Source organism: Ictidomys tridecemlineatus, chromosome 3 (genome assembly GCF_052094955.1).
Source record: "Ictidomys tridecemlineatus isolate mIctTri1 chromosome 3, mIctTri1.hap1, whole genome shotgun sequence".
Lineage (NCBI taxonomy): Eukaryota > Metazoa > Chordata > Mammalia > Rodentia > Sciuridae > Ictidomys > Ictidomys tridecemlineatus.
In genome coordinates, this window is record NC_135479.1 from 152,746,494 (window position 1) to 152,769,015 (window position 22,522).

General features: G+C 35.9%; 1 protein-coding gene across 25 annotated transcripts in view; it reads left to right on the plus strand.

The window, feature by feature from the left end:
* Zbtb20 (zinc finger and BTB domain containing 20) overlaps nt 1-22,522 on the plus strand; it is a 793,227-nt gene that overhangs the window by 574,388 nt on the left and 196,317 nt on the right. For 2 of the 25 annotated variants that reach the window (XM_078044183.1, XM_078044194.1), the window contains one exon: nt 18,913-18,952. The exons of 22 other annotated variants lie outside the window; for them this stretch is intronic. The gene's annotated coding sequence lies outside the window, so the exon portion shown is untranslated. Of the gene's footprint in view, nt 1-18,912; nt 18,953-20,008; nt 20,075-22,522 lie in introns of those variants that run through there. One more of the 25 variants, XM_078044184.1, reaches the window with a different exon arrangement.

The following is a 22,522-nucleotide window of genomic DNA, read 5'->3' on the forward strand; positions in this document are numbered from 1 at the left end:
ATATTTATAATATAGTATTTAAAATCATGGCTGAAAACAGTTTGCAAGGAAAAGAAAATAAACATTTATAGCACAAGGAACTCAACACACATATGTAGAATCTTATTAGGACTAAACACACAAAATGGACAGATTATTGTACTTGAGCAGCTCGTGTTCTAATGAGGACTGTGGGGAACTGGGTGGGTCAGTACAGTCGTGGCATGAATGATATCAGAGTGGTGCAGAGGAGGAAGTGATGGCTGGATCTTTACAAAGCACTATGCAATAAATACCCCATGTTATTAAGTAAATCATAGCAGTGATGTGATACTGTGGAATGAAGACTAGGTGGAAGTTCGGTCTGGCCTTGCAGCTTACCAAGCATGATCCAAAGTAGTATTCTGTGTCCTTCTTTATCTTTATCTTCAGTGATGTTGCTTTTGCCACAGTGTATACTGAGCATCAAATAAGAATCATGTATGTGAAAGTGCATTAAAAACTATGGCACTATATGAAGTCTGATATTACTACTACTGTATCACCAAAAATGGTGGAGAATCAACTTAATTAAGTGGGTGATGCAGATTAAAACTCATTCACCAAAAATGCCAAATAATTGTGGAAGAAGTAAAATGTTGATGCTTAAATTGTATGAAAGATGCCTGTGACTAACATTTTGTCATGAGAATCGATATGTTTTGGACACAGATTAGCAGAATAATTGCATCTTTCCAAAATTATAATCTTCTAAAGCTAGGAGAGAGAAACTTAAAATGGGAAAGAGCCTGGACACTTATACATTAAAAATGACAGGAGGAGAAAGAAGTAGGATTGAGCTTTTCAAATGTCAAAATTTAAAATGCTAATAAAATCCAATAAACAGAATATTTACCATGGCTACAACAACTAGCAAAGGTTAACTTGGACAAGAACTGGAAACCATTGAAGGTACTAAGGGACAACAATCAATGAGGGCACCCAGACCCAGATGAGGCTTAATCTCATTGGCATGTGCTCAAGTGATGGAGCTGCTTCTTTCACAGACTGAACCCGACCATAATCATTATTTATAAGAGACTTTTTTAACACACACATTATTTCTTAACTGTGCTTTTTTTTTTTTGCATAGCAGAAGTTACTTTTGACTCAAAGTGAGAAAGCTGTTCTTAGGTGATTTAACTCTAACAGTTTGGGTAAGATGACAGAATGCTCAGACACAAACAGGACCTGTCTCTACACATCTTAAGAGAGCAGAATATTCAAACATGTGTATCTTGCACTTAATTTAAACTGCGTGGTTGGTTACCTATCTCTTTGGCAATTCAGTATAAAGTTTTATTACTGTGAAATAGAATAGGGTAGGGATTTATGTCACACAAAAATGAATTTCCATGGATGGGAACACACATGAAATAATTTAGGTAAGCAGTATGTCAAATGAAAATTTAAGATGTTTGAGCTGGTGGTGGAAAGGGAAGAAGCAAAAGAGGAGGTTTGTGTAATAGATGATAAATATATCACATTACAGAAAGAAAAAGGACCACAATTGCTAAAGGATGTTATTGCTAATGTTAAAGAATTGTGAAAAACATTGAAGAGTGAATGTTAGGGCAAATGATTAGATGGGGGTGTGGTTCTCCTTCATATATCAATGAGAAATAGAACACTTCAAATAAATGTGAGCTCATGTAATTATAGTCAGGAAAGAATGGAAACTGCAAGCCTGAAGTTTTTATAGGTTTAGCCAGTGTCGACATACCAATAGTGAAAAAAGCTCCTCTCACTTCCGGAAAAATTCTTCCTTTCCCTTGATTTCTTTGTATTTCAAAGCAGTCCTGATTCTGAGAAACATAATGTAAGAATGTTCCCTCTCAGCATAGCTCTTATGGTTCTCTGCAGGCTTAGAATGGAACTCTGGTATGATAGAAGGGTATGAAAATCATTTTTGTTTTTTCATTCTGTAATCCTTATCTTTTTTACATGCTTGTGTAAAGAAATTCTTACTAGTAGGTCTCTGACATTGAGTTAAAAGAAATACTATTTTTAATCTGCCTTCACTAATTCTCAAACTTAGGCTAAAAAGCTCAAAAGGACTTTAAAACACTGTAGAATTTAGAATTGAATTAGCTAATTTTGAAAAAAGACACAAGAGAGGAAAAAGAGAGTTTAATGATTCAAAATTGATGTTATCCTCCAATGACAAGGATACCAGTGGAAGAAAAAGGGATTTTTCTAAAAAGGCCAGTAATCTTCTTGGTTTGGGACTGATATCTAAGATGGCTGCCAGATGTTTTAATTTTTCAAAAAAGTGTAGGAGACTATAGATAATACAGCTCTGAAGCTCCAGAGCAAGGTCTGAGCTGGGGATACAAATTTGGAGTTATTTGTGAGGACAAGGTTGGTGAAGCCATAAGATCAGATGAGATGGCTTAAGGAGAAATTGTAGGAAACAAAGAAAACCTAGGACAAATAATAGGAAATGCCAATACCAGAAGAAAAGGGAGCCAAAGAAAAAATAAGAAAGGACTAGATAGACAGAAAAAAGGAAAAATCAGTCCAATATTGAGGAAATCAAAGATGCAGGGGCAATGGGGAGCACAACTGAAAATGTCCTAAGGATTTGGCTCAAAAGAGGCCAATACTGATACTGAAGGTAAAGTACTAAAAGTAAAGTACCACAAGTGCAGTGATCTACTTAAGATAATAGTTTGAAGTTGTGGTAGTGGTGGTAGAAGACCTGTGTAAACTAAAAACACTTGTTTAAAGTCCGATACTTCTTCTATTTCTCTATTTGACTTTTCACTTATTCTTTCAATTGTTATTTCACAATTTTTCAAAACATTTAATTTGTATTTTATTTTGAGAACATGGTAGTGCATGAAATATATTAAAGGGCTATGGTTGTCACAGTATATTTCCACACATACACACACAAAAAAATGAATGAATAAAACTCATCATCCTTATCTTCTGTATATTTAAAGACCAAAAAAAAAAAAAAACCTGGAATGACTTTTTTAAGTTAAAACTGCTTTTACTACCTTCTCTATGTTCCAAACTAGCTATTTTCTATTTTGCAATTATTCAACAAACTAAAGTTCTGTGGGGAATGAGTAAAATACATGTGCTATCTTCAAGTACCTTACAGAGAGATCAATACAAGATAGAAAGTATGGTGAGAGAGATAGAAATGGTGTCTTGAAGGAAAAATTATCTCTGGGTTAGAAGGGATCTTAGTTAAGGCAATACAAATTTCTCTAAAATATAAATTCAAATCTCTATAGCTTCACATAATATGTTTCTTTTTTGCTTATGTAGAGTGGTCTGGGATCCAGGTTTGCAGAGACTCCATCATCCACAGCACATCTTGAGTATGACATCCAGCTAGAAGATCAGCAAAGAGAGAGACTAGTGAGAGTACAGGAGCTTTCTTATGGGTCAGGTTTAAAGCAGTACCTATCACTTCTACCAATATCCCATTGGCCAGAATGTGGTCACAAGACTCTATCTTCAGAGAAGGCTGAGAAATGGAGTTCAGTTATATACCAAGAGGAAAGGTCAAAGAATTTTTAAATAATTAGCCAGTGATACCAGTGACTACCTGCCAGTGAGGACCTCTTGGGTAGGATTTAGAATTATAGATAATGAGGACATGCAAGAGAATGTTGCAGAATTGGGAACTGGTGTCCAAGGAAGAACCGATACTATTTTATCTGCTTGAATAGGACCTCCCATGTTGGTGGGATCACATTAGCTTTGAACACAAACTCTTTGATAATGTTGTTCTCTCACCTGACAATATTAGTCTAATTCAAAGAAAAAGTCTGCAACACATTTCAATTTACTTAATTAGATATTGTTAGAGCAGAGAGATGACCTCCCTGGGCTCTCATCTTTGAGGTCATGTTCTCAGAATCTCACAGTCAGTGTCAAAACTAGGACAGAACCCAGGTCTTCTGGCTTTTCTTCCAGTGCTCTTTCTGTGATGAAAGTACAAGATTGAACATTTTAAAACCACAATTATATAGAAATAACTGTGTAATTTCATCATAAATTATTTTGGTCATCTTACTTTAAGTTCTACCTTCAAACTAAAGGAACTCAGTCAACGCTGATCTAAAATTTCTTCTATGGTAATCAACATAGGCAATATTTATTTTTTGGAACAAAAACACTGTTTTTTCTTACTATGAAGACCAGTATATATACCCTCTTATTCTGATGTCTCATGTAGGCATTTAATGTCTAAATATACAGAACAAGGATGGATGAAATCAACGTGTTTACTATTATTCTTTTACCTAAATTTAAAAAGAAATAGAGAACAAAAGGTGAATGATGAGTGAATTGCATGGCTATAATTGAGTGTGTGTTGATTTCATTGTTATAAAATTTTAATTGGCATGGATACTTAAATGTATATCAAAATGCATGTCACAGCTTTCAAACAAAAATAAATTTAACTTTGGAACACATTTTCTTTAGTGAGAATGATAAATTATCTCAGAGCTCATCATTCTCTATTTTTAAAAATCAAAGGTCAGTTCTTTAATTAAAAGATAAAGAAAAGTTCTCAGTCATATAGTTAGAATCAGGGTAATCGAGTAACATAAATAAATAAATAAATAAATAAATAGGAGACAAAGAAGATACCATCTTATCTTCATAATAATCGATCCAAGAATAACTTTTCTAAAGTTTCATAAGACCCATTATTAGGTATCTCCCATTACAGTACAAGAAAGTGAAAATTGCAATGCATAACAAAGAATTTCTTCTAAATTTACTCATTTTACTTTCAATCACAGGGATTAATTATTTTTTCCTATTAAATAATAGGTCTCTTATATGTCAACATTCTCTTTTTCAAAACAATTCATGAATATGAAGTCCTCCAGGATAGGAAATAAACACATATGATACTAAATTAGAATTACTGATAAATGATTGTATTAAGTACACCTGTCTGTACTCTCACTACAACCTGACAGACTCCTCCACTTGTTTTCATGGAAGATTAGTCAACTATGTTTTATATCCCTAAGGTTATGACAAGGTATTGCAAAGATGAGTATATAATACAGTTGAACATTTATCAAACCCATCTTTGAGAATGTCTCTCTGAAAATGATGCCCCTGTATCTGGTTGTGTATATGATGACAATGCTCTACAACTCTCAAAGGGCTTCCATCACTATAGGCCCAAACAGAGGTAATAGTGGATGCAGACAGAGTATATGACAGTGTTTGAGTGATGTTTTGGCAAACAGCAAAGGCTTATGATAAACCAATGTTTCTGGACTGAGGGCCAGAAACATTCTACTTCCTATGTAAGACTTGCCCTCCTGTGAGACTCCAATCAGATTTTTGGACCTGCCATCTAGTGGCCACTGAAATAACAAGGCAATCATTACATTTTGGTCTTCATTTCAGAATTGGGGTTTAAATGCAGTTCATCTGTAAATATGGAGGTGCTCCACTGATGAAGCTGTAGTCCCCTCCTCTTTCACTAGATACATGCCACTTTCATAGAGGAGCTTCAATCAGACCATTTGTTTATGTGCAAGAAAAACAGATTTTTTTTCCATGCAAAATGATACACTTCGCACCTGAATTGAAAGGGTGGCAGGGGAGAAAGAAGGAAGAAAAGAAAGTCTTCCATTATCTAAAGATCTGGAGTGGTGAAGGGAAAAGGGATGGGGGAGAAGGGGAAGCTAGAGAGTAGGCATATATTGTGTCAAGTAGCTCTACTTGTGAGACTAATTGTTACAAACTGTGCACCCAACAGAGTAAACCTCTTATTTTGCTGCTTTTCTCTGATCCCCCACATAGCTGTAATGTTCTAGTTGTTTTTCCCTGTCCTATAAACCACATAGGCATTTGATATTATGCATAGTGTTGGCAAAGGAACAATTTACAAATGAATTAAGTAGGTAATAATGTATTAGAACTTAGGTCTATGGAAATATATGTTACAATAGCAAAACCTGGTAAGAGGTTAGTTTTCTCTCTTTTTTTCTCTCTATTATAATCCCTGGTTGTTCATTTTACTTTTACCAGGGGTTTATTCATAGAACGTAAAAATGCACAGTGGGCTACTATTATTATTTATTATTTAACAAAGAAACATGAATTTACAGAGCAAAGGCCAGTTTGTGAACTATGCCAGACAGTCCCCAGTCCAAAAGACCTCACAATACAACTCTGAAGCAAGTCCTGGAAAATATAAGACAGAATGAAAACAGATGGGTGAATGATACTTATTCAATATCTTAAATATAGAATTCAGTAGTGCAGGTGCATCTTCAGATGTTATTTGAAAGAAGAGACAGAATATCTTGGCATTGTGTCATTTATTCATAAATATTATAAATTTTATATTATTTGAGAAACTATTCTAAATATACAGGGTAGTTTAAAAGAAGGTGTGAAAGCCAATTCCCTTAAAAAGACAAAGGGCAAACTGAGTGAGAAATGAGGTGAAGAGAAGAAAGTAGAGAAGAACCAGGCCAAGGAAGGACCCAAGGGAAAACAAAACCAAAGAGGGTATATAAAGTTTGAAAGAAAAGAAATGCAGAGATAAAAAACTAAAATAAAAAATAAAAACAACCAAGGAGAAGGATGACCTTGGCAGCTATGTTCTAAATATACATTAAATTTTCCAAGAGAATCTGGGAACAATAATGGCAAGGACAATGATTTAATAATGGAAATTGCAACACAAGTGTGTAGAATTTTGTGTTATGGACAAAGTGGTAGGTTTTGGTATTGAAGACAGTATTGACAGAGCTAGAAGAATAGATTTAGCTAACAGCAGAATAAAAGGCAAGAAAGGAGTAGAATTTGCCAAATTGTTGAGAAAGATGGAAGTCAATGAAGCTATCCAATAGGGCCATAATACTTTTCTTTCTTTTTTTTTTTTCAAGCATCCATGATCTGTCTACACTATTGTAATACTGACAACTATACTGATTACTATAGATGTGAGCTAGGACCCCTGAGCCAAAATTAAACCCATATTTAAAGTAAAAGGTAAGATTAACACACCTGAAACAATTAGGAAATATAAGGCAGCTGATGATGTTGAGGACAGGTGGCAGGGCTTTAGAGAAGGGGGAAATCAGCAGACCCCACATAGTGATGGAAACCCATTCAGGAAGTAAGGCCCACCACTGGTACTTTAAGAAGAGGTGTATGGGGAATCAACATTATAAATATGATGAAATTCATCAATACAGAAATTAGTATGGTGGTTTGGGGGAGCATCAAAATGACTTCCCTGATTGAAATAGATGGTTTGAAAAGGAGCATAGGAAGAAAACAGGTAGGATGGTGGAGTGAGGCTATATTGTGTGAACCTGAGAAAGTAAGAGCTTATCGACATATTATGGGATCATTCACTCATTTATTCTAGAAGTGATGATTGAGAGTTTATTATGTGCAAGGCACAAAATAGACAAGGCTTGCCCCCTTATGGAATTATATATTCCACAAGAAATATGTAGTATATTCCATATTTTTTCATACACACACACCTTACAGAATTTATGTTCCAATGAAGAAAAACAGAAGCTGCCAAACAAAAAAGTTAACAAATAAATGAACAAGGTAACTTCTAATAGTCACTATAGACATTCCCTTAATCCTTTTCTTTAATTCTCCTTCTCCAATCATCTTTTTCACCCACCAGTTTAGTATTACTATTCGTGCCAAGGTCTCCAGTGTTGTCAAATCCATTAACCATGTTGTAGTCTTCATTTTTCTTGATCTCTCAGCATCATTTTACTTGGCTCATTATTATTTTACCACTAAAACATTCTCTTCGCTTGGCATTCAGTTTACCAACTCTCCTGTTTCCTTTTACTTCTTCCCAGCCTACTACTTCTCAGTTTTATTTGCTCATGTAGTTCATTTCTCATTGTGAAAACATTAGAGGGTCCTAGGGCTCAATCTTTGAACCTCTTTCCTTCTTTTCTCCATGTACTTTTTTTTAAAGATTCACACCCTAACTATGGTTCAAACTTGTGTTTCTAGTCCCAGCTTTCTCAAAATTCTAGGTTCACATATTCAATGGCCTACTGACCATCTACACTATTTCTGTTATGCTTTGGATATAAAGTATACCCCAAAGGCTCACATGTTGAAGGCTCCGTCCCACATGCAGCAATGTTCAGATGTGGTGCATTGAGAAGTGGCTCATGAGGACTCTGATAGCTGAATGGACTACTAGGAGGTCCTACATACCATAGGAGGTGGAACTAGTTGAAGGAGTGGGTCTTTGGGGGCATGAACTTCAGGACTATATTTTATCTCTGGCACCTTCCTTCCTCTCTTTTTCCAGGCTATCATGAGTTGAATAGTTTTCTCTGTGACACCCTTCCACCATGATGCTTTGCCTTACCGTAGGCCCAGAGCAATGGAGCCACTCCGGACTGAAAGTGCTGAAACCATGAGCCAAAATAAATCTTTTCTCCTCTAAGTTGATTTTCTCAGCTGTTTTGACATAGTGACAGAAAGCTAACTAACACAATGTCTAAGTATTCCAAACTTAATGTACCACAAATGGAATCCTATTTTACCCAATAAATATGCTGACTTCTCCATCTTGGTAACTTAGTATCTCCATTCTTAGAGTTGCTCAATTCAAAATTTTTTTTTCCTCCCTTACTTTTATTTCTCTCACAAATACAATCAATGAACAACTTATGTAGTTCTGCCTTCAAAATATATCCAAAATCTTACTATTTTCCATCCTCAACATTTCTACAACCTGGTTTCAAAGTACTGTCATATCCAACCTGGATTATTGCAGTAGCCTCCTAATTATGTTTCCTGCTTCTGACCTTACGATTTACAATCTATTCTCCAAAGGTAGCTATTGATTGTTTTCAATGTATGTAATGTACTTGCCATCAGATCATATCACTCCTCTGATAGGAACTCTAATGACTCTCCATCTCACTTGGAAGAAAAGCTAAAACCTTCACAATAGCCCACAAGGCCATCCACATTTAGTCTCCCCTATGACCCTTGTGTTCTCATTTAATTCTAGATCCCTCACTCACTCCTCTCAAGCCTCACTGGCCTCCTTGCTTTCCTTAAACCCCACAAGCATGCTTTCACTTTGTGCCTTTTGCACTTGCTTTTCTTACAGCCTTCTTATGATTATAGACATTTTTGTGACTCTTACAAACAAGAAAAAGCTTGTTTGTTCATCATCTTCAAGCCTTTGCTCAATTTTTACTTCTAAGTATTAAGGCCTTTCATAACCTCCATATTTAAAATTGTAGCCCCCTCCTTTGCTTTATAACACTTAACTACTTTCAGACATGATATATGTTCATTATATGTTCATTTACATGTTTATTTCTACTTGCCACGAAAGCAGGAGCTTTTTGATTTTGTTTTTGATTGATTGTAGGAGCTTTTTGTTTTTGTTTTTTGTCTGTTTTGTATTCTGAAAAACCCCCAGTGCTTAAATCCATGCCTGCCACATAGTGTTCAGTAAATAGTTGTAGGGTAAATCAAAGAAGAGAATGAATGCTCCTTTCACTGAGTTTCCTGGTATTTTTATTAAATGCAAAACATAATATTGTGGCATGGGCCCTAAGATTCTCCATGGCAAAATTTTCAGATTTTTTTAAAATTAATTTTGAAAGTAAGAACACTTATGTAAATATATCCAGAATATTAAGATAGGCCACTATTTCTGTTCAGTACCCAAAGCAGCAACATCCAAAGTATTTATTATCTTTTTTCATTCAGTAAATGTTTACCAGGGAATATGGGTGCTCTAGACACATGTAGTGACATGTGCAAGGGCTCAGAAGCAGTAGAGAAGAAGCTGCAACTGACTTGCAATATTACAAGTGACGGCTAATGGTGCTGATGTAGTACAGTGGGGCAAAGGAGGTGAAAATGTGAGAAACATCATGAAGTAAAAGGTCATCATTATCAAGAAACCTGACTAGTGAAGACACAAAATATTGTCTACCTTTATCAGGCTATTAAGTGGAAAGTGATTATAAAACATTAGAGTGAAACTTGAACATAGAGGACATGGGTTGTAAAATTCCCTTTATAGTATATAGACTTAAAAACCCCTCATTGTCATAGTGACTATAAAAGTATTCAATATGCTTGCTTCTGACCCTGGTAAAAATTATTGTAGAAGATGCTCCCACATTAAACCCTAACTTTTTTTTTCTTCCATTCCAACAAATGACAGTTGAAAGAGTTTAAGTTCCCAAATTTTCTACCTAGAAAGTAATCTTACCCTTCCTGAAAGCAATTTTTCTTATTTTATCTAAAGAATTTTGTAAGAAATATATGAATATATATATGTGTGTGTGTGTGTGTATGTGTGTGCTTGTAAAAAAAAAGTAAAGTTATGAAGAAAATTAGCTTTTTTAAATTTGTATGTTTAATAAGTTGATATTACTTTAAAACTCAATTTACTGTTAAGTATTGCTTTCTATACACAAAAGTCTTCTTTGGATATTAAAGAAAATTCATTAGAATTGGAAATCATTATGGGCTGATGATTATTTGAAGAGTGATGAAAAAGCAACAGATGAGGGCTGGGATGTAGCTCAGGGGTAGAGTGTTTCTTAGCATATGTGAAGCCTTGGGTTCAATGCTCAGCATTACAAAGCAGGAAGAAAGGAAGGGGCAACAGATGACTCCCAGGAATGGCATCTAAAAGGAGGATGAGGGGTAATGCTATTCACTCAGTCGAGGACCAAAAGAAGATGAAAAAATGTGGAGGAGAACATGAGTTCAGCCTTGGGCATGTTGAATTGCGAATGCTTTTTAGACATCCAATTGGAATTTTTCAATAGGTCATTTTGTATAGAATGTTAGAAGTCAAGAGAGAATTGATGACTCAAGATATAGATTTAGAAGGCATTTTAAAACAGGGACATATGAGTGTCCAGTAGACAAGTAGATACATTAGTCTGAAGTATGTGTAATGCAACATTACAAGATACAGTCCTGGATATCCAGGAACTTATATAATCACTTCTCTGATATTTTTGTCAACTAGTTTTCTCTTAAATTCCCTCGCACTAACACACATCCTATTCTCTGTCTTCCTTTCTATTTAAAAACTGAACTTCACCACCAGGACCTTTTATATTGTAGATAGATATGCCTTGATTTCTGTAATAATTGTGTACTTCAAAAATGTATGCAGGAAAAGTTTATTTACATAAGATTACCCTTACTAAACTATAAAATTTCATTACTTTAAGAAACTATGAAATGAATTTGCACCCTCAAAAATGTACCCCTAATTAATTTATTATATAAGGATTTCAATCAGTTTTCATTTCTGTTGTGCATGATATTCATTCATAATGTCAAATCATTGGGAAATTTAAGTAGAACCCTATTAAATTATGGGGAGTCATTTTTTATTTTCCACTCTCAGGGAAAGAAACAGAGGCCCACTGAGAAGTAGTTCTCTAAGTTTCTGCCTTTGAGAAGTCAGCTTGCCTACAGAATGTAACCTTTCATTTTAATGTTCTTTGAAGTTCTTTTGTCTTGCCCTGAATCATTTTAAACATGTTTTCTAGATATACCCTTTTTCACCCCTATGCCTTAGTAGATTTATTTATTTACTTTTTAATTTTAGAGTATCTTATAACTGTTCTGTCCTCCCATACTTGAAATTTTCCTGACAGAGGCAGCCATTGAGTGGAAGGTTTAGTTGGTTTTATCATAGTAGTTGTAATCTCTATAGTCCCAGTTTTCTAGAATCTGTGATCATCTGGGACTTCCCCCTGCTATGCCTCTCTATTGGTAGTCTCATTTTCCTTCTTGTGTCTTACCTGTCTTTCGCCAAAAAAGCTTATGCAAAACGTGTCTTCCCCACCAATCACAACGCTACACTGTTAGTGTATGCAGTCTCTATGGTAACTGGGTTATAGGCCACAACACCAAGATTACTGGAGCCACCATCATAGTGGGGAAATTGGCACAAGCCCTCCTCTGGCACCACGCAGGTTTCCCTGGTGAAACTGAAATCAGATACTAGTATTTTAATAAGCAGGGCAAACAAGGTGGCAGAGGCTACAGATCCAGTGTCTCTAAAGCCATATTATTAGGATTTGATGGCATTCTTGATATTATTTTCATGAAGAAAGTCAGCCTGGTGTGCTGATCTTGACCATACATGAATAAACTGGTTGAATTCAAGAAGAAGGTTCCTTTTCTTACAGATACATGACTAGTCTCTAAACAATCTAATTTTACTGAAATTAGAATATATTCTTAGTAAGCTCAAGGAAATTACCAGTGCACAGTAAAAATTATTCACTGGAAAAAAAAATTATTCACTGGCATTTTAAGAACACAATTTTTTTAGGTGGTTTCTCCAGCAACTAGCTATTGCCCCAGTAAGGTCAAAAAGCAAAATTGGCCCTGTCTGAGTATGCTTGAGAACAGAGGCAGTCCTGTTGAGTCAGGAAGGAGTGAAGATTAAGCAGTGAGGCTCATCTGGTTTGCTTCCTCTAGAACTGAACCTTCCTTACAGATAGAGGAAATGACAGACTCCCAGGACAGACTCCCAATAGAAACACAGGGCCTAAAGCAGGGTTTTATAACCTTTGCCCTGTTGACATTTGGGCCACATAAACTTTTGTTGTACAGGGCCATCCTGTGTATTGCAGGATGGCTAACAGCATCCCTGTCATATACCCACTAGATGCCAGTAGCATCTCCAACTATAATAACTGAAAAATCAAACATCCCCAGGTGGGGTTAAAAACAGGTCCAGTTTGAGAACCACTGGCCCAAAGAAAGGTGAGGCTTAGGTAAGAAATGAGTTTGAGAATTCCTTAGAAACCAAAACATTTGTTCAACAAGTCACTCAGGAGGTCTATATTGAGCCACTCCTATTTTCCAGGCTCTCTTCTGTTTATCAGGAATAGGACAATGAGCAAGTCTTGATCTCATGGAACTTACATTCTAGTGGATGTCTGCCATATGTTTCTAACCAGCTGTATCACATTCCCTCCAAACAGCCAAACAGAAAATGCTTTAAACCAACTAAGGACCAAGGAAAGAAAACACAAGTTCATATTTGAAAACCCTTTTTTCAGTTTATGAACCTCAAAAATGGCTTTGATTTAAGAATGAAGCTTGGCAAGTGATTAATTCATATGTTTTAGTTTATAGTATGTTTTAATCATTTTGGGTGTTTTCAAAACAAATGGTGAGATTACAGGTTTTCCCCCCTTCTATTTTTGGCCCCTTTCCTCTGGAGAGCCCTTCTTTTTTGATTAGTTTTGGTGCTCTTATTATATTTAAGGAATGCTTTTAAGTACTTGCAATGTGTGCACGTGGGTGAAGAAAATGAGGAAGAAAAAAACCTTAGACTACATGATCCCTGCTCAAATACCACCTCCTCAAGAAAGCCTCCTCAGAAACCCCTCTTCAGCAAGCCCCTGACCCAGGTGTTCTCTAAGTACTTCTTCGAATATCGTTACTGTGCGTACTCCCTGTGCCCCATCTTGGTTGCAATTAAGGAGCCAAATGTGAAATTCATTGTTCAAGTTTTTTCTTCAGAATGTAAGCTTAGTGAGATTCTTACTGCATCCACTCTGTTCACAATTCTAATATTTTCAGTACACAGGAAGTGTTTAAGAATACATGTTGAATGTCTCATGACTGAGAAACCCAGCTTTGAAGATGTCTTGCCTAAACACTTTTAACCTATGAGCTGCCTATGGTTTATCCTGCCCCAACTCTGGGTCTTCATTGGTCTGATCACTATTTTATAGAGTATGAAGTAACATATTTGCTTTTTAGTACCAATGAAACTCCCAAAGTCAGAAATTCTAGAGAATAGTTTAGGTTCATTAATCTTAAGGCAATTTCAGGCTTATACAGAGATTTCAAGAATGTAAGTGAAATAATAGGGCATGAGATTTGTGAATATTTCTAAGTATTTCTAATGACATGAGCTTTTATCAAGAGTTAAAGTATTTAGAAGGTATATGCTTATGTTTATCTGTGGGAGGTACAGAGTAAAATTGCAAAACTATTTACATGTTTTCTTAGTTAATGTTTGTTTCCTCTACTAGAATTTGAGTTCCTTGAAAATGGAGAACTTGATCTGTCAATAATGCTATCTTGTGTGCCTAGAATAGTGCATGACACAAAACAGGCAAATATTTGTAAATATTTGTTGAATGATTAAATGGTAGGCATTCCATCAATTCTATGTTGATGATAGGTTAATAGCTTCGAAGTGAACTACAAATGCAGTAACATGATGAAGTTCTTCTTCATTTATTCAACATCTTAGAGCAGTGCCTGGGTCACAGTAGGCACTCAATAAGTATTTGATGAGTAAAGGAACTAATTACTAATCCAGTATGCTCAAGGATGGATTTTTTACTAAGCATATTGGTTTGTTAGAACTACTATAACGAAGTATCACAAAATGGGTAGTTTAAGCTACACCTTTTTTGTGTGTGTGTGGGCAAGACTCTGTCCCATGCTTCTCATTTAGCTCCTGATGACTTGTTTTCAGTCTTTCATACCCCTTGGCTTGCAGAAGCATCATCATGATCTCTGTCTTCATCCTCACATGAACTTCTCCCTGTGTGTACATCTATGTCTGAATTCCTCCTTTATATAAGAACACCAGTCATATTAAATCAGGGGCTCACTCTGCTCCATTACAACCTCATCTAATTAGTCATATCCACAATGACCCTATTCCCAAATATAGTTACGTTCTGAAGTACTTGAGGCTTCAACATATGAAGGGGGGAGCATAATTCAATCCATAATACTAAAATAATAGAGATCTTCCGGTAGTAATATTTTGATGAATGACTTCTATTTGAAAAACATCAGCTTCTTAAAATAACATCTAGTTTTATGATTCAATATGGAAATTGATATGGTAGCATTAAATAGCATGTATTATGAAGGCAAAAACTCACACATTTATAGAGAGGAAGCATGAAGAAAGTCCAAGAGGCCTGGATATACAGAGCATATTTTCTTGAATGCTGAGTGGCCTGATGTGACTGGAAAATGGTTATGTGGGGAAGACTGCAGAGGGATCCTAGAGGGATTTTATATGAAGCAAAGAGGTTTGGGATTTGGGTTTTATTTAAAAGACCTCAGAGAATCAACATAGAAGTCAAAACTTATTGAATGGCAAAAGAATATTAAAAGGATAAATTTTATTGGATATAAATTATGCTTCAATGAACTTAGCTTTAAAAAGAAAGAAAGAAAACAATGCAGTCCAAGAATGGACCTTAGGGAAAAGCAACTCAGAATTTTGGTGCCATTTTGCCCCCTCAGCAGCAGTCATAAGTCTGCTCAGACTTTAGAAGGGGCTCACCTCCAGTGTCTTCTCCTGTAGCAAAAAGAAAAAAAGTCTGATTGGACCCAGTGAGACCAATGAAATTATCAGTGCCATCTCCCCTTATCAGATCAGGAAGTTGATCAAAGATAGGCTGATCATCCATAAGCCTGTGACTCTTTATTTTATACATGATTTTGGAAAACACCATGGCCTACTGGGAAAGCAAGGTAAGTACAAGGGGTTGACCAGTACCTGATGCCAGTCAGAGAAGGTAACCTGGCTGCTTAAAAAATACTGATAATCTAAGAAAGTGGATTACCACATATTCAAAAGCAACTACATTCTCATGGAACACATACACAGGCTGGCAGACAAGACCCATAAAAACAAAAAAACCTGAAAATGCAGTGAGAAGCACCCACAAGTCAAGAAGAAGGGCCTCCCCAAAACCTGCCCAAGGAGGGAAAGACCATATAAACCTTTTTCTGCCTGCACATAAAGGTCTCAGTAATTACATAGATCAGTCATTGAAATAAAACAAGCATTTTCTACTTGCCAAAAGAGAGACAAAAACAGAGATAGTTTGGGGTAACCTTGGCAAAAACAGTTTAATGAGCAATACAGCTAGATAAATCAGATTTTAATGGGTAGAGGAATAAATGGAAATTTAGGAATCTTGAAGTTGGCACAGAGCAGGGAAAACTAAGGTCCACAGAAAGTTTCCTGCCTGTCAGTTTATTACGATTGCTTTTGTATTCATTACTTAATATGAGAGCAGCTAAAGCATGTTGACAGGCAGTAGGAAAATTGAAAATACAAAAGGGAGAAGGAGAAATTGATACAATAATATCCTGGAGGAGATCATCAGGGCAGGAGAGAAGGGTCTCTGAGATGTGGTGGGTGGGTTCAGCATCAGAGGTGAAGTGCTGCAAAGTGCCATTTGAAGACTTAAGTTTGCTCTTTGTCAAAGTAGGCAAGGTTAATAGCTGGAAATGAAGGGAGGGTAGGGACTGGTTATAAGGAATTACAGTAATAAATGAAACTGGGGAATGAAAAAGGAAACCAACAAAAAATAAAGATTTGCAAAGTAGTTCTGCTGCTCTAGCTCAAGCTGGAAACTCTAATTCTGAGGAGCACCAGGCTGTACCATTTTGTGATTTTTTCTTTAGCATTGCTCAGCAGTCTAGGAGCTGAGGAAAAAACACTTGATTAAGTGTAAATGAGCTCAAGAGCTAAGAAGGTACTATTGAGATGAAGGAATTGATGGAGATGGTACATTCCTTTAGATTTAACAATGATGATTGGGGGGAAAAATTGAAAATAAAGAGTCTGGAAGAAAAGAGCATATATATGAAAACCAAAAAGTCATGGTAAGAAGATAGAGTTACCTGAGATAATCAATTTTAAAAGAGGAAAGATTTACTTTGAATTACAGTTCTGGAGCTTTCAATCCATGACTAATTGGTCCCATTGATTTGGGCCTCTGGAGGGTAGTATATCAAGGAGGCAGTACATGCTAGAAGATCTGTTCCTCTCAGAGCTGGGTGCAAAGAGAGAGAAAGAGGAGAGATTAGGATCCACACACATGGATGATTTGGGGACATTCAAGATCCAAACTATAGCAGCAGCTATCATTACCACTGTTATCACAGACTGCTAATCCTTAGGGAAAGAATGTTACCTGTTATGTAAGAGTGGAAGAAATGTAACCTCCCCTGGGGCAATAGCACTCATCTTGACAACAGGCAAATGTTTTTACTTTTTGTGTGGATTCCAAAAGTCTAGTGATATGGCCCTAAAGGCATGCTCTCTTTTTTCTTTTATTTTAAGATTCTCAATTTATTCTATCAAGAGTTTCCAGAGCTGGAACCCTGCTTTTGGCCTTCATTCTCTCTGTGCTTCCTCTTCCTCTTTGCTTCCTCCTATCTTTAGGCATTGAATGTTGTCCTAAGTCTCAGCGACATTCCCCTACCCAGTGACCAAATAAAGGTTTCCCATAAGCCAAATATTGGTTCTTTTTTTCTCCAAGAAGACTGGGCTAAGAAGTTGGTGCTTGGTTAGAGAATATTTTTAGGTGCTTCACAGATGACCCTATACAGCTAATCTCCAATGCCGGATGCATTCAGATGAACCTGAGTGTCTCTCTATGACATTCATGAGGAGAACTCTGTTCCTATGGGTCCTGTCTCCATATGTCAGCCTAGCAAAGTAACCAACCATGTTATTTACTGTGAGATACCATGCTCTAGTTATCCTTTACTTGCTTGAGTGGACTGAGATGAACATAATATGCAGGGTTTAGTAGTTTTTCTAAACCCTGTGAGAATTCCTAAGCTCCTTCCCTTGGTGCTGTCTATATATACGTTCAAAAAATAGCTTTGGGGGAATTTCAATAAGCAATTCTAAAGAAGTCCTTTTTTCTTTGCAAATATAAATCCTTGTAGAATTCCATTTTTTCTGCTTTTCCCCCTACTCCTGATCCTATTATAGCTCTTTCCAGCAATGCTAAACCCCAGCTGGTCTAGAGATTAATATGACCAGACATACCATGAATTTTTTAAATCTCAAGTCCCAGTTTCTCCTTCTTCATCAATCAAATATAGGTAATATGTGTGTGTGTGTGTGTGTGTGTGTGTGCACGCGCAGTGTATTATCATAGTTTTCTCTAAATTCTTTGTTTTTCTGGTCTGTCTTCTAAAATTATTCCTAAATGCTTCTTGTTATAAAAAGGTAGAAGAAGAACCCGACTAATAGGGGAAGAGCTTGAAGAAATGGAAAATGGAAAGAGAAAATACAGTAGGAAACAAGGGAAACCAATAATTAAGTGGAAAAAGTAATGATTTCCCTTTTGCTAGTCCCCTCAGAACACTTTTAGGTTTGGTTTTCATATTTATTTTACCTAATGCCCTCAAATAATCTCTTCTTCTTCCTAGCAATTTGTTCTACTAAAAAAGTGTAGATATATACACACATATATTCCAAGTCATGAATACATATAATACACATATATATATTATATATAATGTATGTATATATACATATATATGTATGTATATATATATGTATGTATATATGCACATATATATTTTTTTTCCTTTCACTACCATTAATAATCTCCTACCTGCCCAGCAGGTTGAAAGCTCCTCCCTATAATCTTAGAATTCTCTCCAGCTTGCCTAGCCCCTTACTCATAGATCTAGGGCACTTGGACCCATTGCCTTTATTTCTGCCCACCCCTTACCCCACGCTGGCATGGAGAGTGTTAATGGCTGATGCAAGTTTGAAAGAACTTAAGCAATAATTTGGTTTTACTTTATTAATATACAAAACATAAACAGGTAAACTACATGTTGAATTCATTAAATTCTTCCTCCACTGTTTAGAAATATGAAAACTACATTTTTTAAAAAGGGATTGATTGGTGTCATGTACGTATTTGTTTATGCAAGATAATAAGAGTATTAACATGGAGGTGGAATAATGATATTTATAATTTCATCACCACTGTTTATATAAGATGAAAACATCTGAAAAGAAATAAAAGAGAACATTTGCTGCTCTCTACATACATTAATTCTCCTATTTTTGTTGATAAGGTATGTGAGAAGAAAAACAAGTTTAACAAGTTGAGAAAAGGTTAGTGTTCTTTATATCATGTTCACTGATGTTTACCTAAGGTGGCTAGGCTCAGAAAATACTAAACTATAATGGAGGGGTTACCTCCTTATAAAGGAACATAGGGACTGAGGTCATGTACTTACTTCAGAAACTGCTGTCTGAGATTAAGATTATTTGAGTAGAACCAGTGGCATATTCCTGTAATCCCAGCGGCTTTGGACGCTAAGGCAAGAGGATCCTGAGTTCAACTTTAGCAACTTAGTGAGAATCTGTCTCTAAATAAAATATTAAAAGGGCTGGGAATGGTGGTTAGGTGACACTGGGTTCAATCTCTGGTACAAAAAAAAAATTACTTGAGTAAGACTAAGATCCTCTGTTAAATGCTGAAATTGTTCTGTCATAGAGAATGGCATATTGTGTCAGGGAGACCAATGATATTCACTTTGCCTATAACTTGAGATGTGCTTCTCAGAGCTAAAACCTGCTTATTCAAAGAGAAAATATAACAACAACAACAAAATGGCATTTCAGATTCATTTGTAAGAAACCATTTCAAAAAATTTAAATATTCTAGGTAGACCTTTATAGTATTTGAGAGTGGGGAAGAAGTTTATTATCTATGTCAAATTAGCTCTATTGATAATTTAGGCCATGAAAGGTCAAGTCATCCGTGAGAGATTAGTTTTCACAGGGTAATTGAAAAAGAGAAAATAAGTAAGAGAAATAGGAGTTTTCTGGGGCAGGTTGTACTTGTGATAACTCATCTGAGGTGAGCTACTTTCATGGAGACAAAAAATGGCCTTGAAGATAGAAGTAGAATCTGATTGTCAGACTAATCAATAACAGGCTCTGAAAAATTATCTGTTGAACTAATGAATGAATACATGGCACCTCTGAAAAATACTTTTCATATTCTCCCTCACCTAAACCAACTCTCAATGGTAACTTCCAAAATATTATTAGGCTCAGTTAAGATAGACTTGAAAATAAGAAAAGCATAAAGTCACTAGTTTTTATAATATATTCCTTTTTTTAAATTCTTATTCACATTGCCAATCCTGTCCACCCCCATAGGTAACTAAATTTTATTGTCAATTGAAACAAGTTTGCAAGAAAGCAATGGAAGATGAAGACAGAAAGGTATGGGCTTTGGAATCCCAAGCATCAGAGAGCCTGAACAATTCTAAAGGGCGGGAGGGTCTTTGAAATCCCAGTAACCCTGATATTGCAGAATGACCAGATAAGGGCATTTTAGCCTAAGGCTGGAGGCACAGATGTAAGAACTTGAGTTAGGATATGTGTCAAATGTGAAATTTCTGACCATTGTACCAGTAAACAAACTGTGCCTTTCTGTACCTTCTTTTTGTGCCTACTGAGCCAGTTTTGCCCACCTGGCACTTCCAGTTAGCAAGCCATACTTAAGAGAATGAAGAAAGCAAGTGAGTTTTAGAACTTTCATAAGGTCTTCAGTCTAAAATACTGTATTTAGACAATTCAAAAAAAATTTATATATTAGGTAGATTTTCTTTGTAATTGTCCAATAATAGAATCCCTGGGCCCTTAATATTGTGTACTCAAGTCACTTTGCAGAAAATAAAGGTAGAAAGTTCACTCAAGACATGAACATTCTCTGACCAAGTCCTACCAAAGTAAACCAATTTAGCATATATCCCTTTTTATTTTTAATTTTTCTGTGCTCATCAGTTTTTTTAAAAATAAAGTTGCAATCCATGAAATTGATTTCATAAATCATCAACAGGTCACTCACTATTCAAAGTGTGAAAAACCATTACCCCATGATACAACATAGGATCTGTTTTCATTCTTTGTGGTTTCTGTTTTTCCGAATTCATCTCCATAACATATGTTGTCTGCACCATGCAGACAGTTAGTTTTCACTCTTTGACCAAGCACAGATACTTTTGAGGATAGAAGAGATCTGATTGTTTGTCAAAGATGGGACATTCAGAAGAGGTCATTTTCTCATCTCTTTTTGTCTAAATCTTTAAAACTCTGAAATCATATACTAATAGGACCAAGGGGAATAGCCTAGAATTTTTTTGTTGTCATTTATAGAGATGACAAACTAAAAATCTGATGACTCTTTCAAAAGCTTCTGCCAAGACATAGGCCTAGAACTTGCCTGACGGTGTTTGTCTGGCCAGGATGCATTTCTGATTTATCCAAGGAGATTTTTAGCAGAAACTTACATTTACCATCTAAATTAATGATATCCCTTTCTTTCCCATGACAAAAACCACTCTACACTATATACATTATGTTAAAGTTATTTTTTTTTAGCATGTGCACGTATTCGACATTCTGTAAAATCTTTTTCAGTTTCATCACACTGACAAGCTGATTCCATTAAATCACCCACCATCATCATGTTCACTCTTTTTCTTCTTTTTTGAAAAGTTGGAAAACAGTGATCATAGAGTTTTCAAGGCATTCACTTTAGCAAAAAAATAAATCCAGAAAAACATGAGTTCCATTCCTTGAAATGGCAAAAGAAAAAAAAATGAGTAATGTCATTCTCCTCCGCACTTCTCTTGAAATTGTTCAAGATAGGGAAGGAGACTATGGCTCTTTCTAATTTTTTTTTCCTCCAATAAAATGGAAATTTTTAAAAATGTTCTGAATATAGATCAAACTTCATTATCTCAGTATTTATTATGTGCTGTTTGTTACTTAAAATAGACATTGCAATAGCTGAGTAAATGATATGAAAGGATTTCATTCAAGGATTTTGACTCTTGGCACGCTTGGATAATATGCTATTTGACAATGTTTTAGGGTCACACTGCTGTTCTGAATTAGGGCAGATATATTTCCTTTCCTCCCAACACCATGCTTTCCTCGCTGAGAGGGAAAAATCATATAATCACACTGCTACTGGGTTGTTTAAAGCATTGAGTAGATATGCCAAATGAGAAAAAAAATGCTCAGGATGGGGTAATTAACTCTGGAGTTGTAGGTGGGTCACTTCCTTAGGAACAAATCATACAGGAGGAAACATGCAAGTGCACATGTACAAAATCAAAAGAAAGCTATGAACCCTCACACTTTGGGCACAAATTGGAGACAAGAAAGGAAAGGAACCCTTTTGTGCAAGGAATACTTTGGGCTTCATTGGTCAAAGACAAATGGGCAGGCCACTGTCAGACACGAGAAATGAATCCATGGTTTGGGAAAGCCCTAGGAAAACAGGTACTTTTTAAAATTTACCTCTGCCAACACTTTTAAAAATTTTATCTTCTCAGTTTCTTTTAATGTGGCTTATTTTCTAGTTCTCATCTTGGAATATAATTTCTTTCTGAAGCTATGGCTGAATCCTTTATGTTTTCATCACTGTGCTTCACACTGCTAGGGGTACTCTGCCTGCTGAGATGGGCTGTAGTTTGGCCTGAAGGATTCCCACCAGGTTGTTTACAGTCTAATCCTTTCATGAAGTGGGAGGTTAAAGAGCAGACAGAAAACATTCTCATTTCCTAGATCCTTAATAGGTAACTACGGGAACTGAGGGAAGTCTCTCAGGCCACCTTTTCTAGGGCAGAAAGATATTATAAAGTCTCCGTGAGAATATGC